The 14,855-nt window shown below is 36.5% G+C and overlaps 1 pseudogene; it reads left to right on the top strand.

Annotated features, from left to right (window-relative positions):
• LOC137934321 (UDP-glucose 4-epimerase GEPI48-like) overlaps window positions 1-14,855 on the top strand; it is a 41,668-nt pseudogene that overhangs the window by 15,776 nt on the left and 11,037 nt on the right.

Genomic DNA, 14,855 nt, shown 5'->3' with positions numbered 1-14,855 from the left:
ATGTATTAATTAAATATTCAAGTGATGAAATTGGGTTTTCAAGTGTTCCTCCTACAGTGATGGTTAAGTGCTTGCATGAAGGGTTCAATCATCCTCAAAGTTTTGAATACTCATTATGGAATGTCAAGATTGGGTTGTTGCAAATGTTTGTGAAAAATTATGGTAGTTGTGAAGATATGGGTCCTTGGGATTTTCCTACAAAGGAGGTTCATAAGGTCTCTGTGTTGGATGTCATGTTGGTGAATGCCGACCGACATGCAGGGAACAAATTGGTTTGCAAGGAGGGGGATGAGGGTCACATTAAACTGGTTCCTATAGATTATGGATGTTGCTTGCCTGAAAAATTAAGTTTGTTTATTCTATTCTTGCAGTTCTTTGGAAATTGGAGTAAAAGAGAACCAATTTCCAAAGGAATGCAAGAATCGAATAGGCAAACTTACTTTTTTAGGCAAGCAACATCGATGATACATAGGAACCAATTTAATGTGACCCTCATCCCCCTCCTTGCAAACCAATATGTTCCCAGCATGTCGGTCGCCATTTGCCAACCTTACATCCAACACAAAGATCTTATAAACCTCTTCTGTAGGAAAATCCCGAGGACCCGTATCTTCACAACTACCATAATTTTTCACAAACATCTGCAGTGACCCAATCTTGACATTCTTCAATGAGTATTCAAACCCTTGAGGATGATTGAACCCTACATGCAAGCACTTAACCATCACTCTAGGAGGAACACTTGAAAACCCAATTTTACCACTAGAATATTTAATTAATACAATTGATACAAAATAACATCAGCCTGTACAAAGTTAGCAAAATGAGATACATATCGCACTAGTTTAAGTGAGAACAGTCACAGATTTTTTACCTCCTTTGTACAACTTTCATGCCCCCAAGTTTCTAGAAGTTCATTTTCAAATGCTGCCTTTAATTGATGCAAGTCAACTTATGTTTTAACCGTTACTTCAAGTACAATAAAAAACAGACATCAGCTTATACTTTGCCAATCACGATTACAAAGTGCTATTTTTATTTATCCATAATGTAAAAAGTCATATATAAGAGCGGCTATATCAATAGAACTCATCAAAATACATCTGACTCGCTCAATCGACACCAAACCAACTCTTCACCAACCAAGCAAGGTATGACAGCTTTGGGGAAAGTAAAACCAAAGCTAAAACCAGGAGGTGAAAGGGAATGGGTTAATCTACAAGTGCTTCACTTTGCAAAGTTGGATCCTTTGTACCCATACGGGTTCTTGCTGGCCCAGTTCCACTGATCCTGGCACATTTCTTCTATTCCAAATAGCTAAATAAATGGTATATACAATAACTTATTCAATATATCTAGAATATCATATATTGATAAATATAGCATATAAATAAAATAATATGTGGAACAACTTGTTCCATTCATTTACAACCCTATTTTTTAGAGTATGTCTAGGGCCACAAATGGTTTGAGCTAATCTGAATTTCAAATTGCCTTTGATCTACAAACCACGATCTAATTCCCAAATAAATGAATTGAATTATAATTTGGGTGAAAATACTAATCCTCATTTAACATAGGTTAGGATGTGGATAAATGGTAAAAAAAACTCAACCCAACCGCATTGGATCCTCAAATTAAAATGAATGGGATTGGATCCAAATATTTTGAAACCGACCCATATATTTATACTCGATCGATCTGTAAATAATTTATTTTATTAGAATTTTGTGTAATAAATTGAAGTGGATTGCATGCCTTTAATATTTTCACGTATCCATCAAGTGTTGCCTTGAATTTTCTCTAATTATACTTTAATGTAATCTTGGGGCTGGTGGGATCTAAATCTCGTCATATATTTAAAGAGAGATTCCATCATGATTTTTAATGGGATACATAACAGAAAAAAAGTAACAGCTAATTTAGTGGGAGTTGGTTGTCTCATCTTTTTTTAAGTTGTTTTTATGACATTAATATTAGGTCCTAAAAGGTTAATCTTAGAGATGTGCTTATGTGTGTGTGTGTATCAATTTCAATAGTTATTATGAATTTTAGTGATGTAATCCTTATAATGGTTGAACCATTTGCATGCCTTGAACTAATTTTAACATTTATACTTCAAAATTTCATCTTTCTTACTAAAGTGTTCAACTCCTATGCTTAGAGCGACTCTTTTTGCCTAGATTACAAAAGTATATCTTTGCTGCAATAAGTACACTAGTATGTCATGGTTAAATTGTTGGGTATGCTATCATTAAAATTAAAATACTTTGAGGGATCTTGAAATCATACTCCAACAACTAAAGCTCTTTTTCCCAAGGAAAAGACTTCGAAGTCCTCTTACTAAAATAGGATTAAATGTTTTCGCTATAGATATTTTTTACAACAAATCTTTTTTCGCCTTTATCCCTGATTTTCCTTTCTCCCACCTAATCACCTTCAATGTCCTAATCATTTCACGCATCCTCTCTTCTTGTTCTATTGTCTAAATATACTTGTTGTTCTTTACTAGATGTTAATATCTTTAACTACAGTCAATTTGATGACTATGTTGCAATTAATGAAATTTAATTGAAGCTAATGAAATAATTTGCTCTTCTATATCAAACTCTTATATATGTTTATATCATTTACGTTCTTCTTCAGTCACCCTCATTATTTAAATACATGTTATATAGTAATATTTTATATTAGAATTTAATTATAATTTTCAACAGATTCTGTCAGCTAAGTCGAGCCTCCCCGAGGTGACTAAGATTTACTTTCCCAAAGTTAATCGACAATGTCCAAGATACAAAATTCTGCCTGATTCACTTTTTTTGGGCAATCAACTGGAACCTGAAAGATTTTTTTGCCTTCATCCCCGATTTTCCTTTCTCCCACCTAATCACCTTCAATGTCCTAATCATTTCACTCATCCTCTCTTCTTGTTCTATTGTCTAAATATACTTGTTGTTCTTTACTAGATGTTTATACTAAAAAATATCTTTTACTACATTTTAGATTAGTCAATTTGATGACTTTGTTGCAATTAATGAAATTTAATTGAACCTAATGAAATAATTTGCTCTTCTATATCAAACTCTTATATATGTTTATATCATTTATTTTTTTCTTCAGTCACCCTCATTACTTAAATACATATTATAAAGTAATATTTTATATTAGATTTAATTATATTTGTCTATTACAGCAAAATTATAAAATTATTCTTATCCAAAACATAATCCACTCCAATCCACATAGAAAGTGATTGAATGCAGACTTCAAAATTATCTGAACTGATTCATAAGATTTATGGGTGAATATAAATTGTTAATTAATCCAACCTGATAGAATTTGCAACATTGTGTGGGTTAAAATTTTAAAACCGACCAATAATGGATCCTATAGTTTCCTAACCCAACCGACCCATTTGTTACCCTAGGTAAGTGTGATAAAGTCACCGATTTAACTTAAATGGAATAACTTATTCCATTTGTTTACTGCCATACTTTTAAGGACACATACCTATGAACATAAAAAATAATAATAGATCCATTGACCCTTCATTGTTTGGTTTAGGGAATTCATAATAAATATTTCCTTGGGATTTTTAAATTTTTAAACTTTATTTTATAATTTTTTTTACATTTTGTTTATTAAAAATTTGTTGATATATAACTCCCTTAATTTAAATAATAGTCTCCCCTCATAAATGGTCTGTTTTTTTGCTCATTTTAAGATGCAACTCAAGAAACAGTTATAACACTACACAATAACATTTGTAGCTCTAATAATACGGTATAATTGTTGAGGCAGAGTTGGGGTCTTGTATTTAATGAATGAGTTTTATTTTCGGAATAACTCAAAGCTTTTTTTTTTATAAATGATAATCATCCATTTATTTGTTAGAACTTATATTTTGTTTTAAGAAATAAAAAACAAATACAAGAAAATAGTTACAATGTGGGACCCACCATGAGGACGTGAGATGCAAGAGGAATCATCACACGAGTTGGCATGAGCTAGAATGAGTTGGAAGATTTTGAAGATCAAGTGGGACCCACAAAGTTACCACGAGTTGGTATCCTTATCACATGAGCTAGAAGATCAAGTGGGACCCACAAAGATGACCACAAGCTGGTATCTTTATCCTATGGTCGTATCCTCATAGAAGTGATTTAGTTTGACTTATGTTTGTCTTCTAATTATGTTGAGTTATTTTATTATGATGGGCTTATCTTTAAGAGTTATAATTTGAATGTAATTAGGAAAAGGTATTTTAATTGTATTTAGACTCTACTACCTTCCTTTACTATAAATAGAGGTTCTTGTACTCGGAAATAAATCATCAAAGTGAAGTAGTTCCCCACTTCTTTCTCATGAAGAGTTCTTCTCTTACCTAAACTCTTTTTTTTTTTTTTTCTTCTCTCTTCTCTACCCAAGAGCTCTCTCTCCCATTCCTTTTTTTTTTCCTTCTCTCACCTTACTCGAGATATCAGTAAAGGGGTCCTAAATTCAACATGGTATCAGAGCATAAAATTTAGGATCCCCACGTCAAAGGAATGCTCTAAGAAGGTATGATCAAAGCTGCTCATAGAAGGCTCTTTATGAAGCAAGATTGAAGCTCATGAGATAAGTTTCTTTGTTTTTTATATTATTGATTCGTGCTCTTGGTTTTTGGATATTAGAAGATGGTTTAGAGATGTTTTATGGTTATTTTCATCTTATGAGATAATGGAATATATGCATCTCGGATTAGAAAAAGTTACCAAGGCAGTTTTATTGGTTTGGAAATTTTTTTGACCGAGACCAGTTTATGTTGAGATTTATGCATAAAAAGTTATAATTCTATGGGAACAAGATTCCCTAATAAAGAAGATAGGTATTGAGCCTATTATGAGTGGTTATTCATTGAATTTCAGAAATATGATTACTTAGCTTCTATGCTAAGCCTCTCCATCAACCAAGTTGGTTGAAGAATTCTACTTTTTTTTTTATTAGTATTTGATTGGAGATTTTTTTTAAATTGAATGGCCTATTATGACAGAAGGAAACATGAGTCACAAGAGTGATATACTCAGAATTACTACTATACCCTTGCGAGGGGTATCAAATTTCATGAGATGGTCCACATCGGTTAACATGTTTCTTATAACAAAAGACCTTTTTGGTCACCTCACCAACCGTGGACCACCTATTGATGAAGAGGGTATTTTTTATAACAAGTGATTAAAAAATGATACTTTGGTTATTAGTTGGCTTATCAACAGCATGGAAGAGCCTGTCTCCAACAATGTTATTCATGTTGAGATTGCTAGACAAATTTGGGAGACATGTGTGAAGCGGTTTTCTATCTTTAACAACTTACACAGGCCATATGATATTCTCCAAAGAATGCTAAATACAAAATAAAGAGAAAATATCCATGAATATTTGGCTCGCTTTAGAGGTCATCTTCAAGAATGGAAAATAGAAACAAGTCTTAGTCTCTGTCCAAAACAAACAGAAACAAGTCTTAGTCACTGCCATATGCCTTGCAAACATTAAACCGTATCTCAAAGTTGCTAAAAGTCAACTTCTTAGCGCTCTTGCTATTCCCACTTTTGATGATGTATGTGCCACATTACTTTGTATTCCTGATGCTTCTTCTTCTACTACTAAAGTATCATCCTCTATGTACTCCGAGAATAGGGGAACATCATACGACCGTGGCCGAGGCCGAGGCTGGGGTAGAAATTATAGAGGACGAGGAAGAGGTGGAAGGAATGGTTCTGTTAGAACAGATGGCAAGGAATGCACTAAGTGTGGGAGATATGGCCACACTATACATACGTGATATTAAAAGGAATGCACCTATTGTGGAAGATATTGCCACACTATAGAGACATGTTATAAAGTCCATGGCAAACCGGACTGGACGAAGGCTAATTAAGCCTTAGTAAGTGATACAAAGGAGGACCAGGCTAATACATGAACATAAAAGAAAACCCTTACTGATGATGAGCATGATTTATTCCGAAAAATGAAAATATTGATGGGTTCTGCTCCAAGTTCCTCAACTGCTGTTGCTACCACTGCGTATGCTATTTGCCTCTTCTTCATCCTGGATGAAAAGTGTTAATTTTTAAAATTCCAGCTTGTATCTTAAGTACATGTTAAGAATTAATCCTTCTTAATGGGGTGTCGTAAATAGGTAGGAAAATTACAGCCTTATCCTTTTATAAAATTGTATTCTTCCTTTTTTCAATTTATAAAAGGTAATTTGGTCCATTGGAGCGAAAGTGCTGGATCCAATAGAAAAATATGAAAAAAATTTACTTTTTCAGCTAGAGCCGGTTTAGAACCTCCTCTAGTTTGGTGCGTATGTGGCTGTTCCTGGTCGTTTGGTGCTTATTCCTCATCGGACATGGCTAAGAATATTTTGGTCATGGGCGGAACTGGATACATCAGCAGCCACACTGTGCTGCAACTTCTCTTAGGCGGATACAAGACGATCGTCATTACCTTGATGATTCTTCTGAAATCGCTATCAAGATAGTGAAGGAGCTTGCCAGAGAGTTCGGCAAAAACCTCGAGTTTCATAAGGTAAAGGAAATCTTTCTCCTTTTTTTTATCATTCTTGATTTCTCATTTCTTTTTCCTTTTTCGCTTTCTTGTTTATTATTAGTATTGAGTGTAAGTGTTTTTTAATCTGGTCAGGTCGTGATAAAGCTGCACAGAATATCTGCAACTTCTGTCTGTCCTTATTTGTGTTGATCCTGAGAAGTATTGAATGCCTTTTATTGTTTTTGTGCATCTTCTTAATTGAATCATGGAGCAATTTTAATGGTAAAACAAATTCAAATATTTAAAACAAATTAACCGGTTAGCAGATAAGATTGCATCGACAAGAAAGATTGCTCTGAGTCGTTCATAACTGTTGCTATTATGCCTTTTATTCTGTTCTTCTTAATGTGTGATCTGCTGATTACTTCGTATTTTAAGATCACTGTTTGCTCGAGGTAGATTTTACCACTCAAACTTCCAGACGTGGTTTACATCTTTATATTTCTTTCGAGTTTCATGTTTCTTGAATTTGCTTTTAAGGTCGACTTTTTTACCTTTCAGATCTTTTGAGTTCTCTCTGATGTTTCATACAGTGCTATGTTACTGACTGACGAGTGTAGAAACCTTGAGGAAATATACTAAGTTATAAAATTTACACAGGTAGTATATATTAAACAGGAAATCCTGATGGTCTTTGTAAAAAGAAGAGAATGGCAACACCGTAATGAAGGGGTTAATGATTTGCATGATGTAAAACGCGGTATAGATATTGGTCATATGGAAAAAATTTGAACTCCATTTCCTTGTAATGAAGGATTTAACATGGCCTAACTTCAGTGTAAAGATAATGAACAATTACCAGAGCTGATACTAATGCATTGACCACTCTGGGAATAAAGTTAGGAGATTTTAATTTAGCAATATCAGGTTTTAGCTGTATTTTAAAAACTTTGAGGTTGTCAAGTGTCAATATTTTATACCATTTTTTTCAACTCCGTTACTTGGCCTTGTCCACTTGTTCTGGATATTCTCTGATTTTATTTTTGTTTGTTTCTTTTTTTTTGTTTTGGTTTCTACATTATTTGCATCCTGTAGAACCTATAACATTTCTCTTTCCACATGCAGAGTTCTATAAAATTTGTAAAGGAATTGATCATTTGCGTGAGCAAAAGTTTATGAAAGTTGAATTGTTTTTGTTACATCTCAGGTGAATAGGTTATGTATTTGCATTTATGTACAAAGGTCATGCCCAATTTTAAGTAAAATTTATGCCCAATTTTAAGTAAAATTTTTGTACAATTTATTTGATATGTATTTTATGCAATGTTTTAAATGTAGGTTGGAGATCGAACTCGGCTCAAGCTCGAGCTCGAACTCGGTTAAAATTATTGGGCTCAAGCTCGATTACAATTTTAGACTCGAGGCTAGGCTGGGCTTGAGCTCAAGTTCGAAATATTTAAATTAAGCCCAACTCAAACATAGGCAGGTTCGAGCTCGGCTCAACTAGATGCCACCCCTACAAAACTGCATAATTGTAGAGTATGTCTTACTAACACAGGCCCGAACTTTTTGTTTGTTATCCTTTTTACTTCCTATGGATGTGTCTTGGAGAATGCTACACATTTCATTTTCCTGTGGAGTTTAATTGTAGGTTTTTTCTTAGAAAATTTATCCTGTCTTTCTTGGACTCACCTGCATAATGATGTTTGCACCAGTTGTGAAATTACATGTCAGATCCTTTTTGTGAGCCTGCTTTTCAAACTAGAGGAAGTAGTGTCCTATTGAAAATAAGTGAAACTAAGAAGCTAAAACAGGAGTAATGTCTTTCCTTTGAATTTTTTGTGGAGGGATTAATTATGTTGACTTTAAGTTTTGATATAGGGACCTTGAACACAGATGTTTTATGAGTCGTGCTTTACCTTCATCTACATTAAATAAGAAAATTTCAGGATTTTTGTTGATGGAAATGCACATAATTTCTTACTCTGTTGCGACTTACCATTGACCTTTATTCTCTTCCATCCCTAACATTCTTATTGCAGCTTTTATGCGGTTATTCGTTTTGATGGATTGAAGGCTGTTGGTGAAAGTGTGCATATAACAAATAATATCATTGGAACAATAAACTTGTTAGAAGTCATGGTGCCAACGGGTGCAAAAAGGTTCATTGCTATTTTACTTTATTCAATAATTTCTTTTTAATTCCTTATATATGTGTTAATTATATCTGAGAAAAAATCTTAGTTAATGGATGCTAGTGTGGATGAAAATTGTACTGCATGTGTTGAATCATTTCTGTCAATAAAATTGCAGGTTGTAGAGGTTAATGAAATTATTATTTTAGAGGTGAATTTTTTTTTAATTCATCATTTATTTTAAAATCAAGGGAGGAAAAAATTCTCTGGGACAGTTTTGGAATTCAAGGTAATGAAAATCATTATAAGGGTCATATTGACACGACAGATTGGAGGTGTTAGGAGCATTATTCAGTTGGAAGTAAATTAGGAGTATCATGATGAATAATGGTTAGCCTCAGTGTTGTAAACCCTACTCGTGCAGTCGTGACTTTGCCACATGAATCATCAATGTGTAGTCTGTCTGAATAAAATAATTGTTATTCTGGAAATTCTATGATGTCTTTATCTTTCTGAATCCACTTTTTTGGCAGTCACTAAATTCTGAGATGGCTTTACCCAGACTAAACTGGATGGCAGAATACATGCACCCATATTAGATTGTCTTCTTGGCCAAAATTTCACATGTAGATTCCATTGTGTCACTCATTTTGTCGTGTTCATCTTGTGACCATGTTTGTTTACTCACACAAGGAAAACATTTCAGCTTGTGTTTTTGTCATCGGCTACTGTCTATGGTTGGCCAAAAGAGGTTCCCTGTAGGAAGAGTTCCCTTTGTGCGCAATAAATCCATATGGGCGTACCAAGGTTTGCTCCTTGATCTTTTTTAAACATGACAAACCAGCCTGCCCACTGTTTCTATCAAATTTTAATGTCAATTGTTGCAGGTTTTTATTGAAGAGATCTGCAGGGATATCTACAGGTTAGATTCTGGATGGAAGATAATATTGCTGGGATAATTCAATCCAGTTGGAGCTCATTTCAGCAGCTACATTGGTGAGGATCCTCGTGGAATTCCAAACAATCTGATGCCATTAATACAAGTAGCCGTAGGCAGAAGACCAGCACTAACAGTCTTTGGAAATGACTATTCTACAAAGGATGGGACTAGGGTATGTATTTTACTTTTTATTCCATCCAGCTCCAAGTTATGATAGCCAATAACATTTTCTGGAAGAAGGCAACAGCCATCAGAGATGAAGCATTTTGGTGTAGCAACTGCAGGAGATAAAGCCTCTGCTGTGGAGTTTCTCCACAGAACTGTACCCTAAGTAAAGAATCACTTCGATAAGCAGCTGAGGAAGAAAAATATCCAAATTCCATGCTTCATACTTTATACCAAAATTACAAATTGACATTTCTTCTTACTTTTTAGTAACTTGATTGATGCTATAAAAGTAACTGAATACCATGGCCATATCACAGTATTATTGAGAAGTTTTTACTTGTTGACAAGTTCCATATAATGTATGCTTATGGTTTTATCCTCATGTGCGAGATTATATCCATGTCGTTGACTTGTCTGATGGACACATTGTTGCATTGCGCAAGCTTGAAAGCTCTGGGATAGGTACTTACTATGATTGAAGTAAAATATATTATGTCAGGAAAATATCATGGAGTTACATACTGTGATTGAAATTGTATTTATCATGGGCATGTTTGAATATTTCAGTTCAATATCTAATGGTTAGTAGGATTTTGGGGAACCAGATGATTCCATAATGAATGATTATAAAATGTTATTTAGAAAATATTGTCTTATGCTTAATAACTAAATCCAAACCAAGGAAAAATGTCATATTGCTGATGAAAATAATGAAGTGTTCTTGGGACATAACTTAATTGGTGACGATGATAGAGTAGGCTGTAAAATATTAGCATTTAAAATCTAGCATGATGCATGGTTTGAGTAGGCTGCCATTATCAAGAACAAAGCAAACTTTTTTCCTATGTATGGCATCAGGTGGATTTTATCTCGATTTCTTATTTTCTAATTTGTCATAGTATCTGCATTTCTTTTATTTGCCAAAAGGCATGCTGTGCTGGTTTGTCTCATCAGTTTCTTTTAGTAGAGAGGAACATTAAGATTTTATGTTGGTAACACAACTGTTTGTTCCTAGCAGGTTGTGAGGTTTTCAATTTTTTTTTTCTTTTTCTAAAATGTGTGTATAGACTATTAAAAGGAAGAGAGAACTACAAATCAAACCTAGGAGAGAGGGCCTTCCTCCATAACAAGGTGTTGGAGTGAAATGCCCGCCTTAGCCTAAATGTCTACCAAATGATTGGCAGAACGAGGAATGTGCTTCCAAGTACAATTCAAAAGGGAAATTCAATTACAAATTTCTGAGTACATGTACCAGTGACGCCACAAAGGTCTGATGGATTTTGCACATCAGTTAATGACAACCTTTGAATTGCCTTCGATGCAGAGTGGGCCCATGAGCCGGCTAGATAAAATTTGAATTCCGTTCAGCAATCCTGAAAGTTTTGTTGTTGTGGAGTCAGAGATAGTAAGAGGACCCGTGAAAGAAAAGAGGAGATCTCCGTTAGCATCATGGATAACTCCTCCATATCCCACAGGGCTAGGGCAACCAAGAGCGCTCCCATCGAAGTTAAGCTTGAAGTGGCATAATTGGGGGGGGGGGGGGGGGGGGGGGGGGGGGGGGTGCGCAGAGAGCCATGATCGGGGGGCAAGAGGGCTGAGACAACCCAGCAACTAGCTACCAATTTACTCTAAATTTTTTGAATTCTTTTCGGTTTAGAAGTCAGATAGATACTTGGCCCATAATGTAATCAGTCAGAATTTCAGTGGGGGAAGAATTGAATTTGAATTTCCTCCTATTTCTTTCTTTCCATAGTCCCCATAGGATATGCCCAATGCAACACGAGAGAATCATCTTTCCTAGCTTTGGGAGTCTAGTGTCAATGAATGAGAGGATAGTGGATGACAAATTTGATGCAGCGCAGTACTGGAGCCCGATTTTGTTTAAAAGAGAGGTTCAGATAGAGTGGGTATTATGGCAAGATAGGAGAATGTGATTGGTTGTTTCTAGAGCATTTTTACAGAAAGCGCATAGGGGGTCTGGGATTGGGGTACCCCATTGGATTAAAGAGTCAGAGGTGAGGATTTTATTCCCGCAGGCGATCTAGAAGAAAATTTTTGTACATGGCAGGGCAAAGAGATTCCAAGCAGTGGCCGCAGGGTGATTTGATTGGGTTGAGCATGTGTTACAAAGGAAGTTGTATGCTGAAGTAGTGGAGAATGACCCTTTTGTACAAGGTGTCCAAATCAATGTATCTTGTTTGTTACTGGGTTTGACTAAGGGTAGGCTTGATAGGTAATTGGAAGCCACAATGACTTTAGAATCCGAAAGACGTCTTTTGAGGTTTAAATTTCATCCCCCAATTTCAGACCACATCTTCGAGATAGAGGCATCAATATTTCTGGCAAGGATAGAGATAGATTCATGGCTGATTTTGAGGCTGGAATGGCCAGTCCACCAATCGGACCAAAATCTTGTTTAGGTTCCATTGCCGACATAGCATTTGAATGCTTTTTTGAAATCAGGGAGAAGTAGGACGTTTTTTTTCCAAGCAGGGGAGAGATAAGAGTACCTTCTCCCTTCCGTCCACCAACCCAATTGCTTGTTAGCTTTTGCAGCTACTAAAGCTCTCCAGATTAGGTCAGGGTAGAGGTTGAATTTCTAGATCCATTTAAGGAAAAGAGCAGAATTAGTAGTGGCAGTATCACGAATACCCAGTTCTCCAAAGAATTTTGGTTTGCAAACCTCTTCCCATTTTACTAAGTGATATTTTTTTCACCATTTGGCCTTCCCCACAGAAATCTTCTTTTAAGTAGCTCGATTCTGTCCCTGATAGAAGCAAGACATCGGAACATGGACAAATAGTAGTTGGGTATTCCATGGAGGTAGGATTTAATTAGAACCGGTTTTTCAGCTTTAGAAAGGAATTTCCCTCTCCAGGAAGCCAAGCGCCCTTCCAATCTCTCAATGACCGGGTGCCAAAAAGATTTGAATGGTAATCCAGGGGTCAGGGGGAGCCCCAGATAGGTGCATGCAGACATCTCAATTTTGCATCCAAGATAGCTTGCCATGGAGCTTAACCGAATTGGTTCAATGTTAAATCCAGTAATAGATGATTTTGGCCAACTTCTTTCTGGTTGGATGAGATTTCAAACAGGTTAAGCATGGCTTTAATGTTGTGAATTTGATTTAAAAAGCCTTTACAAAAGAAGATGGTGTCGTCCACATATTGAAGGAGGGCAATGTCTTGTGCAGGATCAGGGGAGATGGGGCTGAGCCATCCTTACCTTTTAGCCAATTGAACCATAGCAGACAAGTGCTCCCCAATAAGGGTGATGAGGAAAGGAGAGAGCGGGTCTCCATGCCTGATACCCCTTGTACCTTTGAAGTACCCACTTGACTTAACGTTGACAAGAACAGAATATGAAGCATTAGAAATGCAGCTTCTCATCTAGAATCTTTAGCAGATGGTGAAGCCCATTTCACCGAAGAAGTGGTCAATCAGCTTTCAGTTAACGCGGTCAAAGGCTTTCTCAAAGTCTAATTTGATGACAACTCTTGGTTGATTGGATTTTTTGAAAGAGTGAAGTAGTTCATGAGTTGCCATTGTTGATTCGAGGATATTGCGGCCTCGGATAAAGGCACTTTGATATGGGCTAATAACACGGGGGAGGATGGCCCTTAGACGGTTGGAAAGAATTTGGCCTAAAATTTTGTATGAGTTGGAGGTTAGGCTGATAGTTCTGAAGTCTTGAGGGAGGGTTGAGTTGGCTTTTTTGGGATTAGGGCAAGGAAAGAGGCTCCAATGGATTTGGAAGTGATGCCTATTTGATGGAAGTTGTTTACAAAGCATGGACATCATTTCTGATTACTCCCCAAGGTTTTTGGTAAAATTTTCCATTGAACCCGTCTGGGTCAGAGGCTCGATCCTTCGGCAGACCAAGTGCAGCTACATCAATTTCCTCTAGAGAGAAGGGGCGCTCTAGAAGAGCAGCTTCTGAGGTAGAGATACGTTTGAACTCGATATGATAAAGAGTAGGACGATTGAAACACTCCTCTGTATAGAGATTTGAAAAAACTTTACAAGGACATTAGCAATGGAGAAGCTATCCGTAATGTCCTCGTCTTCATGATGAATAGAGGATATACGGTTAGCTCTCCGACGAGTTGAGGCAACGACATGGAAGAACTTTGTATTTCTATTCCCGTCAGTCAGCTAGCGGAATTTGGCCTGTTGCTTCTAGTGAGTGGTTTCATTCTTAAGAAGATTTGAAAGATCGAAATTTAAATGGGTTCAAAGAATGAGTTCAAAGGAAGAGAGTTACCTTTGCTCTTCGAGGAGATCAAGCTCAGAGAGAGCGCCGGATAGAATCTTTCCTAGATGGAGCAGCAACATAGAGGCATCGAGCCCAGTGCAAGATCTTTAACTTTAGAGCTTCAGGGGAAAAGACCATCCAAGGTTTGGGTGGTGACTGAACTCTTCCCACCATTCTTTCAGTTAGGGAACAAAAGAATCATTGAGAAGCCAGGAGTTTTCGAAATGGAATGGAGGGTGTCCCCAAGCTGGGGGGTGAGTATTTATTTGGATTGGCCAGTTGTCAGAGCCAATTTTATTAAGGACTTGGCCGGAGGTGTTGGGGAAGAGATGCAGCTAGTCATTATTTGCCAAAAAACGATCTAATTTGGAGAGTATAAGGGGGGGGGGGGGGGGGGGGGGGGGGGGGGGGGGGCGGTTTGTCCGTTGGATTGAGTAAATGTTTTCCTAGATAATGGTATTTCAAGAAGTTCTAGACTTCAAATGAGATTCAAAGTGGCTCTCATAGTGGGGGAATTTGTTAACTCTTCCATTCTGGTCTGGTGGCAAGAATTGACCCGGCACCCTAACCCTAGTTGGAATCTCGCCCTGAAATTAAAAGCTTTGAAATTGAAGATTCGTTCGTGGTATGCTTCCCACTGTGCTGCTGCTGCTTGGAAGGACTCGGTTCGCAGACGCATCTAGGAGCTCGACTTACTCGAAGAGCAAAGGTCTATTTCTTCTTCTGATTTAATTCTTAGATCTCAATTAAATTCCGAGCTTTCTACTATGCTATGTTGCAAAACTGTTAGTTGGAAACAGTGAGCAAGATTTCACTGGATGGCCAAA

Source organism: Aristolochia californica, unplaced genomic scaffold (genome assembly GCF_029961685.1).
Source record: "Aristolochia californica isolate CCGP_79_NKW_82.1479 unplaced genomic scaffold, dmAriCali1.0.hap1 SCAF_10, whole genome shotgun sequence".
Classification (NCBI taxonomy): Eukaryota; Viridiplantae; Streptophyta; class Magnoliopsida; order Piperales; family Aristolochiaceae; genus Aristolochia; species Aristolochia californica.
Note: the sequence above shows the minus strand (reverse complement) of the source record. Positions and strands in the feature narration are given on the sequence as shown.